This window comes from Misgurnus anguillicaudatus, chromosome 21, assembly GCF_027580225.2.
Source record: "Misgurnus anguillicaudatus chromosome 21, ASM2758022v2, whole genome shotgun sequence".
In the NCBI taxonomy this organism is placed as follows: domain Eukaryota; kingdom Metazoa; phylum Chordata; class Actinopteri; order Cypriniformes; family Cobitidae; genus Misgurnus; species Misgurnus anguillicaudatus.
Window position 1 is genome coordinate 29,665,626 of NC_073357.2, and position 19,594 is coordinate 29,685,219.

The following is a 19,594-nucleotide window of genomic DNA, read 5'->3' on the forward strand; positions in this document are numbered from 1 at the left end:
TACATAGTTTTAATAGATAACTGGCTGCTTTCTGTCGCCCTACTTATCCACCTGTAAAAAATAAAGAGGAAAAGGTTTGCCGTCGCTTAAACTTTGTTCGAGGATTTTCCTCTGAAGCAGAGTTACGCAGAGCAGGAGAAGAGATGCCCACCTTTACATTTTTATCTTCACATCTCTGTATTTATTTATTGATGTGTTGCGTGAGCAGTCCCTAACGTAACCCTTAATGATAAAATGTGCATATTAACTTATATCTTGCAAACAAAAGAAAAAAAAATATTTTGCTCACTATGAATGAAATTTAGTTTTAAATGTAAATTAGTTTAAATAAAAATATATAAAACGTATAATGTAGTGTAAAACAACACTTAGCCTATATATTTGCAAAAATAAATTTGTATTTGAATATTTAATAGCCACTGTGTATCGCCTGATACCTGAGGTAAAATATTATTACCTGAGCTTTGACTTTTCCCCCACAGTCGCCACTATACCCCCTCCGTTAAAATCTCTCTCTCTCTCTCTCTCTCTCTCTCTCTCTCTCTCTCTCTCTCTCTCTCTCTCCTGTGTTGTCTGAGAGGGGGAGCCCTGCCTCTTTCCTCAGATCAATGCCCTGGCCACTCACTTTCTGATGTTGCACGACGGGAAATGCTTTGAATACTTGCGACATGGCCGCTTGCATTGATTGCCAAGATTGACAGCAGTAACCATCGTCTTCTCTCGCATGTGTTTGAGAGTAGAGAGGGAAAAACGCGATAATATACTTACAACTGCCCTCAGCAGTTTTGACAGTTCAACTTCATACAGGCAAAGCGGGATTCCCTCTACGGTCAGTGGACGCGATACACTTCAGTTTTTTTCTTGCTTTTACTCTACTACAGAGCAGTGTTCACTATTTCTAACCTGTTTCAAAACCAAAAACGGGATACGCCGAAGACGATCGTCTGTTTTTAGTACCCTGCTCATATCAAGGTAAACTTTTATCACTGGTAACCTGTCGTGCGTGATTTCTTGTCTGTTCGTCATGTTGATATTCTCCTGGCGTCGAAACGCCTCAAACTTAATGTTTTAGAGGAAAATCTACTGTATTTATGTATCATGGTGTCTTTATAGGATGTTTAGAGTAAACTCTGTGAATTTTTAGTTGATTGTCTTAACGGTACTTGTCTGCGTAAAGTGATGCGTAGCGCACTATAGACCGAAACGACGAGAGATTTAATGCTGCTTTATTCACAGAAACTGCTAAAGCATTACGATTAACAAAAAATAAAGTGAATACGACGTTACACAGATCGTTTATCTAAGTACTCCTTGGAGATTTTATCTTTTATTTGTCCGTTGTTAAACTAATGTGTACACATTAACGCACGCGCTGCAAGGAAACAAAACACCGTTTATTTAAGCTCATAATGACGCGCAGGTCTGATGTCTTAAATATCAGAGTGATAATTTCCCAGCACGCAGTGGTATTTATTTCGTACTATTTCTGAGTTATAGTTGTAGTGTATAGTTGTCATCCGGACGACAGATAACTTCCCTGTGTGTGAGGTAATTTCACTTGTGTCCACAGAGCGGTACTATTCATTGACAATAACGGGAGAAACTGCCCTAGGTACAGTACTGTCAAGATCCGACGTACTTTAATTTTCTCTCTATTAAGAAATGGATATGCTTTGTTTATTTAACATCGGGCTCCTCTCCTGTTCATAACAGACAGGCAAGCAAGTATATGGATTTAGTCTATTAAAAATGCCAAATAGTTTTCTGTGTGCGCATGGGAATTGTTTCTTAACTTTCGCTTGAGGTCAGGCATATTGACCTTTGAAGAATGCCTAAGCCATAAATTAAAATGAACTCATCCAAAGCTGATCCATTTAGAGACAATATGCAACTTGGACAAGCAGACTCCTTTTAGTCTCCGGGCTTGAAAAACATACCGCGTTCAGAGTGAAAGTAAGTGAACTCCAGGGATTGTGTAACGTGTCCGTTTATTTGATATGAATGCATGTTATTTTATTTCAACGTGATTATGACACTCACTAAAATTATCTGTTCTTTATCTGTCCTGTTACATTCTCTATGTCTATCGCGATGATTTCGTTTTCATCAAAGCAAACACGGGGAAAGATGTAGGCTATGTAACAATTTCAGAGAGTTGTTTCAAATTTTATTTACTGAGACCATCACCTCAAGATAATTTCATTAAAATTGTATATAACTTTTGCTTGCGTTTGAATGCAATTTTCAAATAGATTGTACACATTAAATTAGTGTGAGTTTATCATTTGTAATGTGTTTATTATTGTTTGCGATTTGATGCTTTTGAGATTTCCAGAAACAGCGTGAAGAGTTACTGAAAGGACAAATACAACCCAGTGTGTGTGAACTCTGTCTGTAGGGCACAGATAGCCCATCATCATATGGGTGTTTCCTAAAAGTAGACCCTTTACAGACACAGATAAGCGCTTTTCAACTGCTGGATGAGGTGTGATAATATTTTATTAGGACATAACACCGCACGCCGACGTATGACGAAATTAAAGGGCATTTAAAAAGTTCTTGAAGAGTCACGCCGGTCACCACTGTGCGCCCAACATATACATCACACGAAAATGCAAAAAATAAACAATTATTTAAGCCACACTTTTCGGTCTCTAGAAAGCGAATCACCATGTCCCTCATTTTGCTTTTTTAAAGCTCAGAGCAGAAACACAAAAGCCGTGTTGTTCTCGTACAGGGACGCAACCTGACACCTTAATTAAACACAGCTTAACTTTGCTAGTTTTTCTCTCCCGAAATTGTGTCCAGTCTGTAAGAATAACAGGGTGTCTAATAATACATTCTTGTCTTAAGCGAGAGGGGGGCTGTTTGAAAAACAATCCCCTTGGCTTGTCCCTCTGTTGGGGTGAAGTTGAGCCCGTAATGGCATTTTGTTTTGAGCAGTTGCTGTTAGCTGTTTCCTCATAAGGTAAGATGGCACCGGAGCGCAATGGTACATTTATAATTAGACTGCCTGTTCAGCACATTGTCCTGATCGCTATACAGGGATCTGCTGCACTCAATAGAGACAGACGGATTCACAGCCTTTGAAAAAGGATGTCTTTTGATGGACAACATTTTTCCAAAGGCATGCAGTAAAAAGACGGATAATAAGCACCTTTATAACAGCTTCGAAATATATTAAATTCGTTATGCATATAATATAAAACTGAATAGGCTATTTTAAAAATATATATAATATAAAAACTCAAATCAAATATTAGTTGCACGCTGACGGTGAATCTCTCATTTATTATCACACTCATCATGTGTATAATATTTTTAAACATACTTTTGTTGTGTTTAAAGTTAAATAGTTTTAAATAGTTTTTATTCATCCTTATTTCAAGCATATGTAAGCATTCCTATTTTTTATATGTTGAAATTGAGTAGAATGAAGGTTTGAGCGCAGTTTTATAACGATTTCACAGACAAATGCATTCCTCTGATGCACTTTCATTTTCAATTAAAACGTTGGCGATATAATGACGATCTCCGTTTGTTTATTTTTTCAGGACTTTCTGTCCGTGGATTTGGGGAGGAACTTGTGGTTTTGTGCGAGTAAAGACACTCTCCTCACTGGATCCTGCGAGCAGATACACACAATACCGGCAGATCGCAGACAAACGCTTATGGTGCCAGTAAGTTCAGAGATTTGTTCTGTGAAAACATGCTTGTGTTTAAATATACTCCAGTTTGATATCACTCGATGACATTTTTAAGTAATGAAATGTTCACTTGTAGTAACTTTTAGTCTTTGCTTTTTATTCTTCTTCTCACCCAACAAGGTGTGTTTCTTTTAAAATACTGATATGCATTATGTGATGGTTTTGAATGTTTATGATTTATGCATTGAATAACTTTAAAGTGTTTGAATGCACTGTTGCATAGTGTCAGTCTATACCTTTCAGACTAAGTATTTTCCTGTTATCAAAATGGTGAAAATTACATGCACAGCACAAAATGTTTAAATACATTTACATTTTGCAGATACGTTCCCCCCATTGAATGTGAATTTGTGGTCTAGACATAGTCACCCATGTCAAAACATATTATAATATAGCATTCATCTAATATTTCTGTGAAGAGACGATCACTTGTCTGTCCATATAGTTTATCGTACGCTGTATAATTTAGTATGTGTAAAGAGACTTTTGATGGCTTCTTCTGGGACATTATTGCATAGCTGGCATCAGCCGAATGTGTTATCAATCCTAAAATCTGGACAGTAAATGAACTTTGAATAATTCCCTTTCATGTGCTTGTGTAGCCAGCCACAGTCTGTTGTTTCTGGAGGTTCCCTGCCATATGTCTAACTTGTGAATTATTATATTCAGTGTTCTGTATTTTGCTATCCGCACTGTAAATTTACAAAGTTTAGGAATTTGGAGAATTTTTATTGACCCTTATTCAATTATTTTAATAATTTAGGTTTGGTTATAATTACTTAACTCAGTAAAGCAAATTTTACACGAATGTATTTAATGTTTAAGAACATTTATACACATTGAGTGGATGTGTATCATAAAGAAACATTCGTCGACGAAGGATGTGAATGGATTTTTTATTTTTTGTTACAGCTATGTGGCCACGTTTAGCTTATTCTAGTTTGTTCATGAACAATCAAAATCTTTAAAATTTTATTACATTGAGAACAAAGACTTTTTACTCCGCTTCAGTAAATGGATGCTGAATTTTATTCTCAATCAAAATTTATGATCTTAACATGATGCCACTATTTTAAGATTGTAGCTCAAGTTTTAATTGACATTTTTTGTAATGTGTCAGGGTATTATCCGACACTTACGCAAAACACACATGTATTTAGTGGAATTGAACATGATGAAACAGTAGAAGATGCTTAGGTGTAACTCTCATCTGGTTGTGCCTTGTATCAGTGGGGTTAGAACAGTGCCAGCAGAATCCTAATGATAAACAACACTGGAGGTAAACAACAGCAGGCCTGGTAAAGGTAAGCAGCACGCCAGCCGTAGGGGAGGAATGCATGACGAGAAAATGCGGCGGCACATGTTGTGACATCTGTCTTTATAAGTGTTAGCTAATTTGCTTCAGAATATTTCAACAATGATCAAAACCGATGGCAACATGTTTATTAGAAGCCTTTCTTCTTTTGTGGCAGATTCTTTTTGCCAGAATCTGCTGCACTTTTAATTATAGTAAGTTTAGGCTACTAATTTGTAAAACCAGGCAGACACACAAAGATGTTTTTTTTTTGTATAAGGCATGATTTTTTTGTATAAATGTAAACCATTTTGTATTTGTACTGATTAGTGCATATACAGCAAGCAGTGAGTTTTCTCACAGCTGTCCACTGTAGTTTTAAAGAATGACGGATCCATTGTCATGAATGAAGTTGGCACACTCACTACTGCTCGATTTCCCCGGGGCTGACCAGTATCTTTTATGATTTAATCATTTACAGTAATATTGACCCTGAATACACAGAAAGAACTTAAAGCTGTGATCATGTTGTAACAATCAAATGACAGTGAATAAAAAGACCTGTAACATTAAGACCTAAGTATTTCTTTCCCCCTGCGCAAGTACAAATTATCCAACCTATACTTATCTGTGCCTTAACAACACGCCCAAATTGCAGTCTTGCCTCTAAAATAAAGATAGTATAGCACAGGAGGCCTTATGAAATACCAATACAGTTGGGTAAGTCTATCAGTGACTGTCCTCCAAACTAAAGACATTCTCTGTTTTTGCGCTTTTCCAACCTAAAGTCTAGACGTTAGTCACTCAAGTTTAGAAAATTGAAGATGTCTTTGATTTCACTGCGACTTTTTATAAAAGAAGGGCATCTCTTTTCCCAGAGATGAAAGTAGGTTCGTGTATAGGCCAATGCTGCACAATAACCAGCGAGGCAGAGGCTTTCATTCTGAAATATTTTTACAAAATTTCTCATCTTTTCACAGCACCGGCCATATAACCAGGTGTGCACCGGAATAGATCTGCTCTTTAAATGTGTCTCATCATCAATACACACCATTGCTCTAATTCTTGAACTTTGCGACAACCAAGTGTTGTGTGATACATAATGGCTACGATTCTTTGGAATTAGGTACATTCCAGATATGGCCTCGATGTTCTTAATATTTTCTTTCTCTATTCTTCTATATCTCTTTTATAACAAACATGAATATGTAGATGCAATGTTAAAGATCTCCGCCACTGTGAGGTTGTTGACACTGGTTTTATTGGTGGTTATTATCAGTTTTATCAGGTCTAGGCTGTGGTGCAGCATATTGTTTTTTTTTTCAAATCAGAAGAAGATTTCTGTGGTGCAATAGAAGATTCTGGGTCCATTTCCATTTCAAAGGGGTTCACTGTGCTTGCTGGCAGTAATTAAAATGCAGTGGTTTGGAGCCCGTACACACACACACACACTGGGGTGGAGGGTTTGCTGGGAGAGAGCGAGCACGGAGAACCGTGCGCAGGCGGTTGCTTCTGCATGCGCCTACAAATGCGCTTATAATTTTGTACAAATGTTTATGCCAGTCCATGCTCTTTTGCGGAGAGCTTGTCTCCTGGCCAAAACCATTTCTAGACAAAGTTAGTTCGCTTTTCCTTAACCTTCTTGTTGTGGGCTCTCTCTTATCGCTGCAGCTGCTCTCTGACACACAGGCTTTGGCACGTGTTTAACCTTTAATTGGTGCATGAATAAATAATGGGAATCTTTTGATATGGACTTCTTGCCGTGGATATGTTCTTATTGTTTATTTCAATAAAAGCAAACATCATTGCTAACTTGGTTAAATGGAGCAAAACAGTTAGTGCGTTTTATCTTTGAAGGTATCTGGGTGTTTGCATGTGTGAAGGAACCTCGTGCTTTGTTTAAGGCAATCAGAAATATAACCAGGAGATTATATATATATATGTATATGTGTATATATATATATATATATATATATATATACACTGTAAAAAAATAGCTGTAATTATGCAGCTGGTTGCCAGTAACTTACTGTAGATGAAAAAGACAGAAAATATTTCATGTTCATTTAACTTTGAACAAACTGTTGCCAATAAATAACATAAATGTAAAATCTACAGTAAGTTACTGGCAGCTAGTTGCCAGTAATACCAATACTGTAATTTCTACAGACATTTTTTACAGTGTATATATATTTTTTTGCTTACTGCCTTACTATGTAAATTATTTAAAGTCACATAAAATCAATATTTAAATTAATGGTTTTGTATTACATAATTTGTGTTTATTGTAGTGAAAGGGTGCTTTGTCAGCTACAGATTATGATGACACACACAGATAATTAGACCCTTGTTAGGAGCAATGAATGTTTTAGTACAACATTTATAAGAATCCTGGTCTGCCATGGTGGAGAATAATCGACCATTAATGTTTTTCATTACGTGGCCGACAGCAGAAGTCGCTGCTCATTCTGGATGCTCTACTGATGTGAGCCAGTTAGAACAAGCTGGTCCTTTACTCATAGTACATCTACACGCGACTAAGTAGGTCAATATGTCATGCTCTACATTTCTACGAGGAGTTTTATAGGATGATGGGACATTGACTTAAGCAGTGAGTTGGTCTGAGAACTTTATCCAACATGACATTGAGATTTACAAGGCTGTGTCTGAAATTGCTTTTACCAAAGTCTTTTTTTCTTCTTTTATATTTGCTTTGAACGGTTTGGTACTGTATAAAATCAGGTTTTTTATCTATACAATAAAAATATATTTTGATGTTCTCTTCTAAAATCAGTTAAGCTTTACAGTCTTAAATGTTGGATACAGAAAGTGTGATTTGTTATCAGTGTAAAAGAATGATTTGTGTCTCAAACCTCATAGCAGAATTCTCCTCTGCACAAAAATGCCTTTTGAATTTTCAGGGACCTTTATGTTTTGTTAAAGAAAGTCTTCATAAACAGCATATTTTATTTAGCTATGGCTTTTATTCTGAATCTTTTAGAATTATTGAGGCATATTTCTTGATACTTGATAAAAGCTGGTAGGCTGTTGCGAAGATAACTGTTGTACTAGTCTTTGAAAGCTATAGGACATCTGAAAGTCTGTGAAATTTAATGGAAATTTTTAGAGAAAGATGCCAAAATCAAATCACCCATAGTTTTTTCTTCAGTGTCTGTGGAAACATAATGCCAAAAACAAATGAAAGTGACAAAGGTGGGTGGCAAGAAGAGAGGAGGACTTCTGTGGTTGTGTGTCTGACAGTAGCTCAACTGAAGTATTTCTGAAACCAACTCCTTTTGTTTCCTTACGCCATGATTATGTTCACCCGCTCGATGTTTTAAGGCTTTCTGCCGTCTGTGCGTCATGAGAAAATGGCTTCAGCAGACTAAACCACAACCCCTCTCTCTCTCTCTCTCTCTCTCTCTCCTTTCTAAAGAAGTCTGTGACTGTTTCCTGACAGTCACTGGAATAAGATGTAGTGTGCAGCAAACAGACAGGCTGAGCGAAAGCACTCGACTACCTGTATGTATGTGTCCATGAACAGGCTTTGATGACGGGGCAAGTGGTGACAGCAGCTGATGTGATGAGTGTGTGTGTGTTAGCGTGATCTGCCATTCTTGCCATCACTGTTTAGAGCATCTTGTCTGAGTGGTCTTCATGTGAAGGGACTCGGCACTTAATGATGTAAGTCTTATTTCAAAGCTGCAGCCGTGGGGCTGGGTGTCTTTGTTGAGAACCGTACGGACCGTGTGGCTCATGTACAGTAATGGTTAACGTTCTTTGGGTCATGGCACCACAAGCTAAGAGATAGAAGACAAGCAAGTCGTTTCCTAAATCTAATGCCGTAATCCTAACGAAGCAGCATGAACTCACTAATCCTGCAGTGTATCCAATGTCTTTTCTCTTCCCCTCCATCTTTCTCCCTGGCTTTGCCAGTATGTTTTAACCACACCAAAGTAAAAACACCAAGCTGGAAAAAGTGAGTATGTTCTTGCGGAGGAGTGGAAAACAAATTGAAATTAAATAAAAAAATCATCCTCTTTTGCATTAGTTTGTCATGCTAAATCTATGGGTCAGGAAACGTAATTCAGACATTTTTTAGCGAGTAGTCTTACTGTGTGGGTAGAGCTCATTTCAGTCGAAATGAGTGAACCGTCATGTGGTGCCCATTTCTTTGTTTTTAATAGGGTAACAAAAATCTGAAATTATTGAGCACATCTTGTGGTTTTACCTCCCATGCATTTCCTTGGATCCATTGGACAGTTTTTCAGGTTTCCCACACTGGCACAAACACACCACACATACACACACACATACAGGCTGAACCACTCATCTTAGGCCAGAATTTAGCTAGGGTTGTGCCGATAGATACTTTCGTCTATCAATGATAGTCAGACATTGCCACTAGCCTTCATGAAGATAGTTGGCTTGTTTTCCCTTTAAAGGCACACCACGGAACTTTTTGGCCACTAGGGGGTGCTAGACATATATTTTTTACGTATAGCGCCCCTAGAGGCCACAAGCGCCGCAGCACTGTCGCACAGGAAAAGAAGACGACTCTTTAGATCACAAAGTCTGTGGTGTGCCTTCCACCATGTCATATGAATATCATTTCATGGGTTTTATTTTTTCAAACGGCAAAAGATCACGTAGCTCATGTTTACAAGCCAGTTGTAACGGTGGTCGCTTGGTTAAAGTTTATATAAAAAATAAATATTGCCTTAATGGGGAATCAAACCCGGGTCGCCTGTGTCGTAGGTTCACGTAAAAAAATAAATAATTGTGTTCGGGCGCCAGACAGGACTTCTATATGCAAACAAGGGTTAGGGTTAGGTTAGGGTTAGGGTTAGGGTTAACATTACTTACTAGTCCAAAAGCATGACGGCCAAGTCAGCATCGGTCAGGAACCCCTCCTCCTCCTTTAGTTCATGCCAGCGAGCGAACGCTGCCCCAATATTGATCCTCATCCTTCCTTTTATTCTGTCACTCTCCCGTGTTCTCTTTCTGATCTCCTCCGACAAAACCTTAGGTTTCTTTTTCTTAGTTGCTGCTTCGGCCATGGCAAAAACATCAGTTACATAAATAGTTGCGCCCTCACGGCAGAATTTAAGAAAGTGATGTATGCCGTAAAGCAGTCAAATTTTTTTAGTTCTTTTAGTGCACGGATTAACCCCAAGTTAAAAAGTACGAGTAAAAACGATACAGACCCGTCAGGCTACAGTAGACATGTCATTCAACCTATTTTAAGTCAATGTACCATCACAAGGGTCTTGATATTATGAAGGTTGAAAAACTACAAAGTGTCACTTTAATGTTTTATGCCATCATAATCATAGTTTCACATTAACATTTCCGCATAACCTGCACTTGCGACCAATGCACCTTGCGTGATTTTCATCATGTGTGGGCTTTTCCCTACGTGAGAGCGTGTAATGTTTTAAGTGAAAAATTTATTTGAACTATTTGAAGTATTTTTTTTACTTTATCCAACTTTTTACATTTTTTGGCAAGTAATTTACAGTGCACCTGGGCATCAACGGCGCACTGAGATTAATGGCATCATGTTTAAGTAAGTTGCGGTCGTGACGGTGTTGCCAGCTGCCCTTAAAGTAAAGCAGCTCTGTTTTAAGCCACAAATCCAAAGGCTTGTAATGGATAAATATTACATGCATGTAGGACTATACTATTGTGTATCAGCGATTCTCACAGGCTGATGATCAGACAATCTCACTTTGGAGAAATCACCCAACATTAATACAAGCTAAGCAGAAATAAAGCGAGCAAAACAAAGAGAGATGATGGAAAACTTGGCGATCCTGGCAGGTTTACAGTCTCACCAGCCTTTTTTCCACCAGCAGGCTTGTCGTCCTGCAGAGCTCCATTATGGGCCCGCTGCTGAAAAGAGCTCACTCAGAGTACACGCAAACTCTGTACTAGGAAAGAAACTGAAACTATGACACAGGGCTAAACCAAACCCCCAAGGACCTCCCGGGATGCAAATGAGACATTTTCTCACTGCAACGCTGGCCGTCCCAGATTCAGGCGTATTAAAGCACTTGTTCCAGAGCTGTGACGGCTGTGGAGTTACCTTGAAAGCACTTCTCTCCTCCTGGACCCAGCTTTGTATTATAAAGATCTTATTTGACAATTATGTAAGCATTGTATTAATATTTTGGAACCACGCCAGAGCAACACATGTTGATGATTGAGTTTGGTTTGGTTGTGAGTGCGTGTGCGCACATGTATGTGAAGGGATGCAAGCTTGAGTGACGCTGGCTCACAAACGTCTTGCGGTGTGGTGTCAGAGGGGAAGAATGTTTTCGGTCTCTGATTGGAGGTGGTACTTACACGACAAGAAAGAGAAGTTGTGGGGGGGTGGAGGAAGGATGTATAGGATGGCCTTGCTCTTCTTCACTGTTGCTAAATTTATTCCATCTGCAGGGTGGAGGAGTTTGGGCCGACTCCAGACCAGAGAGAGGCTTCTAATTAAATCGTCATCATTATCAACTTGTGGTCGACGATCATCCCGAGTGCTCGCTCTTCCAAGATGAACATGGAACCGGAGGCTTTCCTTCAAGCCCCGTGTTGGATGGAATTAGAGAAGAAGCAGAATAGGAAAAGGCTGTTTTTTTTGTTGGCGTACGTCGAAAAAGGCACTTGGCCATTTCCACTCAGGTTTAAACAATTACTGCACATCAGAGGGTCGGAGAGGAATCTTAACCGGGTCTGCTAGACTCATCAGTTTTCCCTCGCTCTCTTTCAGATGAACCGTTAGCCGTAGCTTTAGCATGTTCAAACCTGCAATAATTTTAATTAGAGCCGATGGGCGTGTTTGCCGTATTCGGATCAGCACTGTTTGGAAAGTGCTCCCCTTAAGGGCTGACAGCTCTTAATATGGTATTCCAAGCATAGATATGTGAGTGACACTGAAGAGTGCACTAAAATGCTTTATCAAATCATAATTACAGCCCCAGTGATTAAAGGGGAAGTGACTCTGATTAGAAGAGTTTCTGGGGACGTGGAAACGGGATGAATATTCAAATGGGAAAGACGAGGAGAACATTATTTGGAGTTTCGTTTTTTCTCTCTCTCTCTCTCTCTCTCTCTTTCTCGAGTGAGGTATGTGTCTGCCAGACTGCTGTGCGACCACAATGCTATGATATCATCTTTACCACACAGATTTCATCTGGGTCCTTTCAGTTGTTGCTATTGGGCAGAAAATGTGCATGCAGATATCGGCCCATTAACGTTCAGCCTCTCTCTTAACCTGCTCCATGAAAATATATCAAGTTTTTCTGTAGTGTAGCAATATATGTATGGGAGCTGTATGCCCGGCATTTGGAAGACGGAGTTGACTCCTGTTTTCGTATGCTGTCGGCCCTGCATGCGGGTTTAACACAGAAGACTTTCAGAGCAAATTAGACTTGAAACGGTAAGGAATGTGAAAGGGGGAAATGGCAAGGCCTCCTTCTTACTCTCCACTCTGGTGCGCTTGGAGAGCTCGATGAGTATCACACGTTTTTGTGAACTTCAAAGTATGCACTGTTTAAGCAAAGGAGATAAAGGAGCGTATTATTAGCGCCCGTCTTCTGTGGAAAGATTAGGATTGCTTCAACCTTTTCTCCTCTCACCTCTGAGAACCTCAAACACTGCCTGCCATGCGATAGCCTCTATTTCATAAATCATTTCAGTGAGCGTTCGTAAAATGTACACTGTGAAAAAGACGGCGATTTGACAATTTCACAACCGACTTCCTTCTTAGAATGACAGTGGCTAGCCTGACTATTAGCGCTTTTTTTGATTTCAGCAGGGCATGGTTTTGCGCTCGGCGAGCTATACATAAAAAAGCTTAGCCCCGTCTGTATTCATGGGTAAATGCTGCTTATCTTGCAGCCTTTTCACAGACTTTAGAAAAGAGTCATAGTCCCCCACTTCCAAACATTTGCGGCCACATTTTAGAAACTTTTACAGATGGGATTTTTTCCAGCATGCACACATACAGAGTAAAATGCAGATGTTTTAGGTGATGGATAATTTTATGGTCTAATCATCCACATTCCCTCAGATTTCCTTGTGTTGTTTGTGATTTAGAGAAAGACTGAATGTGGATGAGAGAGGAGTGCTAATCAAGTCGACGGCACACTCGATCGCTGAAACACTGGAGTGGAACGTGCACAAGTCAACTAAGCTGAGGGCTCGATCCTTTCATGCTTTTAGCTCGTGATGCGTTGCTTTTGTGTTCCCCCGGGCTTAAACACCTTTCCACGTCCATACTCTATGTTGATTCATTTACGTTTTTACTTCCCTTCTAATTTACCAGTCGAAGCCCAGTAGGCCGGGAAAATTTACATTGCTGCGTAATCTAAGATACATTTGAAAATATTGTGCCGAACAGTAGTGCCGGTGGAAGCGTCCTGATATTTTCGTTGGATCGTTGTCAGTGTTGCTGGAGAATAATATGAACCATGTGTTTCATGGGCGAGAGAAAATCAGAGACCTTTCATCTGACCCACCTGTCGCGTTTTCAGCGCCGATAATATTAACCTCATGTTGCTATCATCGGCCAAGTGCGTGTGTGTGTGTGTGTGTGGACACCGGGGGAGACCCGTCTCATTGGAGTTCTGGCACCTGTTTTTGACACACATTTAGAGACCTTCCAGGGAAAGACTGTTTCTCATAAGGCATTAGAGAAACAGATTTTACAAATACTATAAACATGAACCCGCAATAGGGTGGTCCTTGTTTTTCAACTTTTAAAATGCTCTCACCTAACCAATATGTTTGAATAAATAAATAAAAAAAGCCTACATTTTTTAAATATTAATTAATATTTAGAGGTTGCTCAAGACCTTTGAAGTTTAACACATTCGCGTATTATGTGATACTTTGTGATAGCATGACTTATTTGACCATGCTCCATGCACTTAAAACTTCTGTTTTAGTTGTGATATGTCTTTCAAAGCAAGAAAGCTTCATGTGAATGAAGCACAATTGACAATATACACTGAGACAATAGCTGAAGCAAGTACGCTATATGGTTCCTCGGATCATAACAGACTAAAATAACTGGAATGTTACCATCCAAGAAGCAAGTTTTATGTGTCTTGTGCGTTTTTAAATGGTACGGTTTTTGCAAAAATATGTGATTTCGGAAATATTCAAAGGCAGGGCTCCAGACTGCCACCAAATGGTGACATGTTGTCACCAAAGTTTGAGAGTGTGCCACTGAATGTGCGACCAGTAAATTTGACCTTTTTTTGATTTGACACTGAATTTGAAAACAGCACATTGTACTTTCTGCATCCATCATTAAAGTATTTATTAGTAATTCAGTGGAAATTAGTAGAAATGTGAATATTTGGTAAGCATGTTGATTTAGTGTGTGCCCCTACATTTTCTGGTTGCGCCCCTAAAATTTTCAGTTGGGGGCCACTGTGCTACTAGTAAAAAAATTTTTGTCTGTAGACCTGAAAGGCTTTGAGCTACCTCTAGATATTGTAGGAACAATTCAAAAATTGGCACTGTGTGTTTTTATTGATATCCTAACACATTTAGGGGGCGAGAGTTGAACATTAAGGACCACCCTAATCCAACGGCGATAAAAATGTTGTCTTTATTATATTCCGTTTTTTTCTCTTAAAAAGGTTGGTTGGCTCTTAAACGGTGTGTTGTGAAGTTATGAGCTTTGACTTTGCACAATTAAAGTTGAGTTTCTCAGGGTTCCTGATGTTTCACGTGGTCCGTGTCATGTTGTAATAGGTTCCCTGGGCATGATCTGAAATATAATAACCGTTTTACAGTGTTTCCCTTACCCCCCTCCTTCGTGCTGAGAAAATGCAAAACGTGCGCCACAGGGCATATGGTTGAAACCGTGATGTCAGTTGTTATTGCAGGATACATAGGATAGGAAAAATTGGATTATTTTTTAAGAGCATTATGTCACAAAAGCAACATTGTACCAGTTGGGCGTGTTGCGGTGTCCATGCATTTGCGTTCACACAACTCACTTCCTTGTCCTATACGTTATCCAACCGCTCTGAAGTCCCATGACTTGCGTCATGGGGCTTCCTTTCTCCTGTTCAGAAATCAATGGAAACTGCCACTATACATCAGCCACATAATGGAGATGAGAAGAGCAAAACTTGCATAGTGGAAAAATATTCCCACACATTACGTCTGTCCAAAACCGTGCCCTCTTCCGTTATATCTTGAGCTAGTTTAGTGTTTCTATTTGAATGACTTGCTAACAATGTTAGATTATATCAATTTTTTTTCAAAGTTTTTCCTGCAATCGCTAAGATTGAGTGTTTTTTTTTTAAGGCGTCCTCCATCAGCTGTGCGTTCCGATCTGATTGCCCTACGCAGAGTAAGAGCATCATAGGATGGGACGTGCATCTAATAGCTAAGTGAAGTACCACGCATCTCCTGTTTTGCACTAATTGAATTCTGCACTAAAATATGCTGGCAAGAGCCTTTACCTTGTTTGACTTATTTATTGCCTGACTGGAGAGGTAATTTGACCTCCTCATTTCAAAGACTCTTTTTTTCCGTCAGAAAAGGAGTGTTAAACTCAATTACAACACTGATCAGTGACTCAAACACTACATTTGTTTTCTCAGAGGGGGAAGAAGGGAACCGCGGAGCTGCTTTGCGTGTGCTATGCTTCTTTTTAATCCTTTGCCTTTGAGCAGCTGTACTGTACATAAAGTAAATAAGAGAGAGAGAGAGAAGAAGAGAGATCTTAGGCCACTCCCTGCCATGTCAGCTGAGATTTGTGTCCATTTTTTAAATCATTTTCTTCTCTTGAAAATTTAGATTGCAGAAAAATTCTCAAATGTATCATTTACTTTTCACCTGCTAACAGATTCACCAACATATGGAGAATAATAGTGTGTTGATTAAAAAAAAAAAACTTTTGCAGTAGTTACAACTGCTGGTTTTGCACCAAATATTTAATCAGAAATCATTTGAGATATATACACAAGATCTCGTATGGCATTCTTGCTGTAGGACCTTGTAGTTTTTTGCTATTTTTTGTTATAAAAATAGAATAGAAATTAAAGAAAAGCATTGTGAATTATTTTATCTTCTTTAGCACGGATCCTCCATTGAATCGTACCAAACACAATTACAGCAGGAATTTATGGGCATGCTCTTGAACTTTAAGCATAAAAGAAAATCAACTATGGGTTTTATAGTTGCATCTTTATTTTTGCTCATACCTTTGCTCTGCCTGGGAAAACAGACGAATGTTTCTGGATTTTCATGAAGCCACCAGACAAAACCCTAGAGCACAATGCGCTCCTCCCTGCGTGCTGGTAAAAGAATTAAAAATGAACTTGTGCGTGAAGTATGCAAGTACAGATGAGTCGTAACTTTGTTTTTTTTGTTGTTATTCAAATTGAGACCTGAAATACTTTTCAGATTTTACATACCACACAAACTCATCCTTGGGGAACCAAGGCCTTTTCTGGCGTACAGTACCTACCCGAGGCTCCCTTTATCCTTCAAAAAGAGTGCACTGCGCACGATTAATTTTTCTCTTTTGTGTTCTTGACCATGTTTCTTATTTCAATTGTGTATCGTTCATTTATCAAGAATGCAAACCGCGAATTCAATTGCAAATGTAATATTTAAAAAACGGGCCGCACGCGCGCTCCTCCGTCTGGAACTACACAAATAATTTGCGCACGACCGGTGCGCCTGGATGTAACCTGATCTTTTCTGGATCAATTGCTTCCATTCTGGTTTAATTCACCATATGATTGACTTTCAGCACGACTTACCGTTAGAAAAATATCCCTGTACGGATCGAGGCCTTAAATAGCACGGTAATTTGAATACAGATGCTCGCTGCTTAGACCTTGTCACTTGAAATGTCTCGGAGTCAGGAAACAATTGCAGGTTGATTATGTCACCACTGACAGAAGTTGCAGGTTCTTTGTGCATCAGACATATTTGCATTTAAATGCTTATTGTAAGCAGCCAAAGCATATGCTGTTTGATTGTCTGCACAACCTGTCTTTTTGGGAAAACAAAATAAATGATTTGCAAAAAGGGATAATCTGGATGCTGGCAATCAACGTTTTCATGCATTGGTTTTCAGCCACATTATTTCTTTCATCTGTGTGTGTTTTATTAGTATGATTTGAATGGCATCTGCATAATTCAGCTTAACGTTTTGTCTTTATGCGATGCAGCATCACAGCCGGGTCATGAGGCGATTCAACAACGTTCCAACATCATTCTGTGTTGTTCCACATCCTTGACCTGTGTGTGTGCGCGCCTCGTGCCTTTATCTGTGTATATGTTTCTTGTTATGTGTGCGTATTGTACCATAAAAGCGTGTGTGAGGGAAGCGTTTGTGTGTATACGTATGTTCCCGCAGCTTTAAGCTTTAGGTTCTTTGTCCTGCAGCACTGAGCATGTCTGCCTCCTCAGGAGATCCAGGGCTCTCTCTCTCGTCTGGCCACACAAAGGCATTGGCTTTCTTTGAGGTGTTAAAAACTTCCATTTATGCATTCCCTGGACAAAAAGCTCCCGGACCCATTTTCGAGTCCATTGGCAACACAGGCAGACATTGTGGCCACGCTTCTTCTGCACTCATTTCACAGATTCTAAAACCGGTATGTGGTGAACAGGATTTCAGCAGCTAAAATGCCCCGTGAGAGTACGGGCGATAAGAGAGCGAGAGAGACAGTACAGCAGGCAGCCCCCGTAAACTAGAAGATGAGACCGGGAGAATAAACACATTACCTGAGAGAGAACCAGGCTTGTTTCCATAAACCAACTCAATAGTAGGGGGCGGATAAATATGGAATAAGAAAGAAAAAGTGCCTCGCGTCGCAGCTAGGGAATAAGCTCGGATTCTGAATCAGTGACAAAAAAGACAAGGCCCTGCTCTTTTGGTCTGCCGTATTTTAATCGTGTACCGGAGTATAGTGCGTATCAAAGAGAATCTGTGCTATATTTTATTCGACTGGAATTCCTCTCGGGCTGAATTTGAGGCCTTGTAGTGGCTGGTCAGCTTTTCTTCCCCTAATACGGCGCTTCACTGTTGTTATTTCACAGAAGGTAAATCACACATAATGTATCTGCAGTGTAGAACATAAAAGTCTGCCTTGGTCGAGGAGCTGTCTGCAAGTCTAAAGAGAGATGTTTGATTTAAAATCAACACCCTCTTTCCCCAAGATGGGAATAGTGAAATATGCTTTATAAATACAACAGTAAACCCTCGACTCTAAGAAGGCCCACTTAGCCTAAGCATGTGCTTTTTTGTGGGCGAATGGCAGATTTCAAAGAGGGCGATCAATGAAATTGGACACGTCTTTATTATTCCAGTGAAAGAACGTTGCTCGTTTTTTGTTCAGCTGCTCTTTCTAGCTTACTACTCTTGTGCATTTCTGCATGCTCCTTATTTTTGAAACATTATTGGCCTTCAGTTGACGGGCGATGATCGCATATGCAACCTAGCGATGCATTTTGCGTTCATTTGCCCATGAAAATAATTGCTCTTCACAGGTTCACACGCAGCTTGGACTTCTTTAAGTAACCCAGAAATTAAAATAAATAGATAAATACATTTTTAATCTACATTGTAAGTGGACTTTTAATTTGGATATCTTATTTTTTGGGATTTTTGTATTTATTTTTAGACGAGTTCGTTTGTGATGTCACTACACATAACATGTATTTATGTAGCAATATATAAGGAGCTCAGCCTCAGATGCAAAAGCCGCTTAAAGGGACACCACACTTTTTTTAAAAATATACTCATTTTCCAGCTCCCCTGGAGTTGGACATTTGATTTTTGCAGTTTTGGGGTCCATTCGGCTGGTCTTCGGGTCTGGCGGTGCCACTTTTGGCATGGCTTGGCATGATGCATTGAATCTGATTAGACCATTAGCATTGCGCTAAAAAATAACTAAAGAGTTTTAATATTTTTCATATTTAAAACTTGACTCTTCAGTAGTTACATTGTGTACTAAAGCCGACGGATAATTAAAAGTTATTTTCTAGGCAGATCTGGCTAGGAACTATAGACTCTCATTTTGGCTTAATAATAAAGGACTTTGCTGCCGTAACATGGCTGCAGGAGGCGAAATGATATTACGTAGTGCCCGAAAATAGTCCCCTGTTATTGAAAGCTACTAAGGGGACTATTTTCTGCTGCATAATAATAATCATTGCGCCTCCTGCAAAATATTGAAACTCTTTTTTTAGGCACAATGCTAATGGTCTAATCTGATTCAATGGATTATGCTAAGCTATGCTAAAAGTGCTAGCGCCAGAACCGGAGATCAGCTGAATGGATTTCAAAACGGTAAAAATTAAATGTTTCACTCTAGGGGAGCTGGAAAATGAGCATATTTTGAAAAAAAGTGGAGTGTCTTTTTAACATCACCCCTATCAAAGATGATATCATGATATTGAGCCTCAGGCCATTTAGAAAACTGTTTTGGTGCCAGAATTCACTAAACGCCACGCCAATTTTTATTCTGAGTGAATGGAAGATGAATTGGATGAATGACGGTGCACAAAACGACCGTGTTTTACATTTAAACTTGGGTTTAAACTGTTTACTACCGCATGT

The 19,594-nt window shown here is 39.3% G+C and overlaps 1 protein-coding gene across 9 annotated transcripts in view; it reads left to right on the top strand.

Annotated features, from left to right (window-relative positions):
- The window catches only part of sox6 (SRY-box transcription factor 6), a 179,372-nt gene that overhangs the window by 2,829 nt on the left and 156,949 nt on the right, over positions 1–19,594 (top strand). For 3 of the 9 annotated variants that reach the window (XM_073858800.1, XM_073858801.1, XM_073858802.1), the window contains exons 1-2: positions 596–972; positions 3,555–3,680. The gene's annotated coding sequence lies outside the window, so the exon portion shown is untranslated. Of the gene's footprint in view, positions 1–595; positions 973–1,641; positions 1,954–2,949; positions 2,969–3,554; positions 3,681–19,594 lie in introns of those variants that run through there. The other 6 variants (XM_073858798.1, XM_073858797.1, XM_073858794.1 and 3 more) reach the window with 5 other exon arrangements.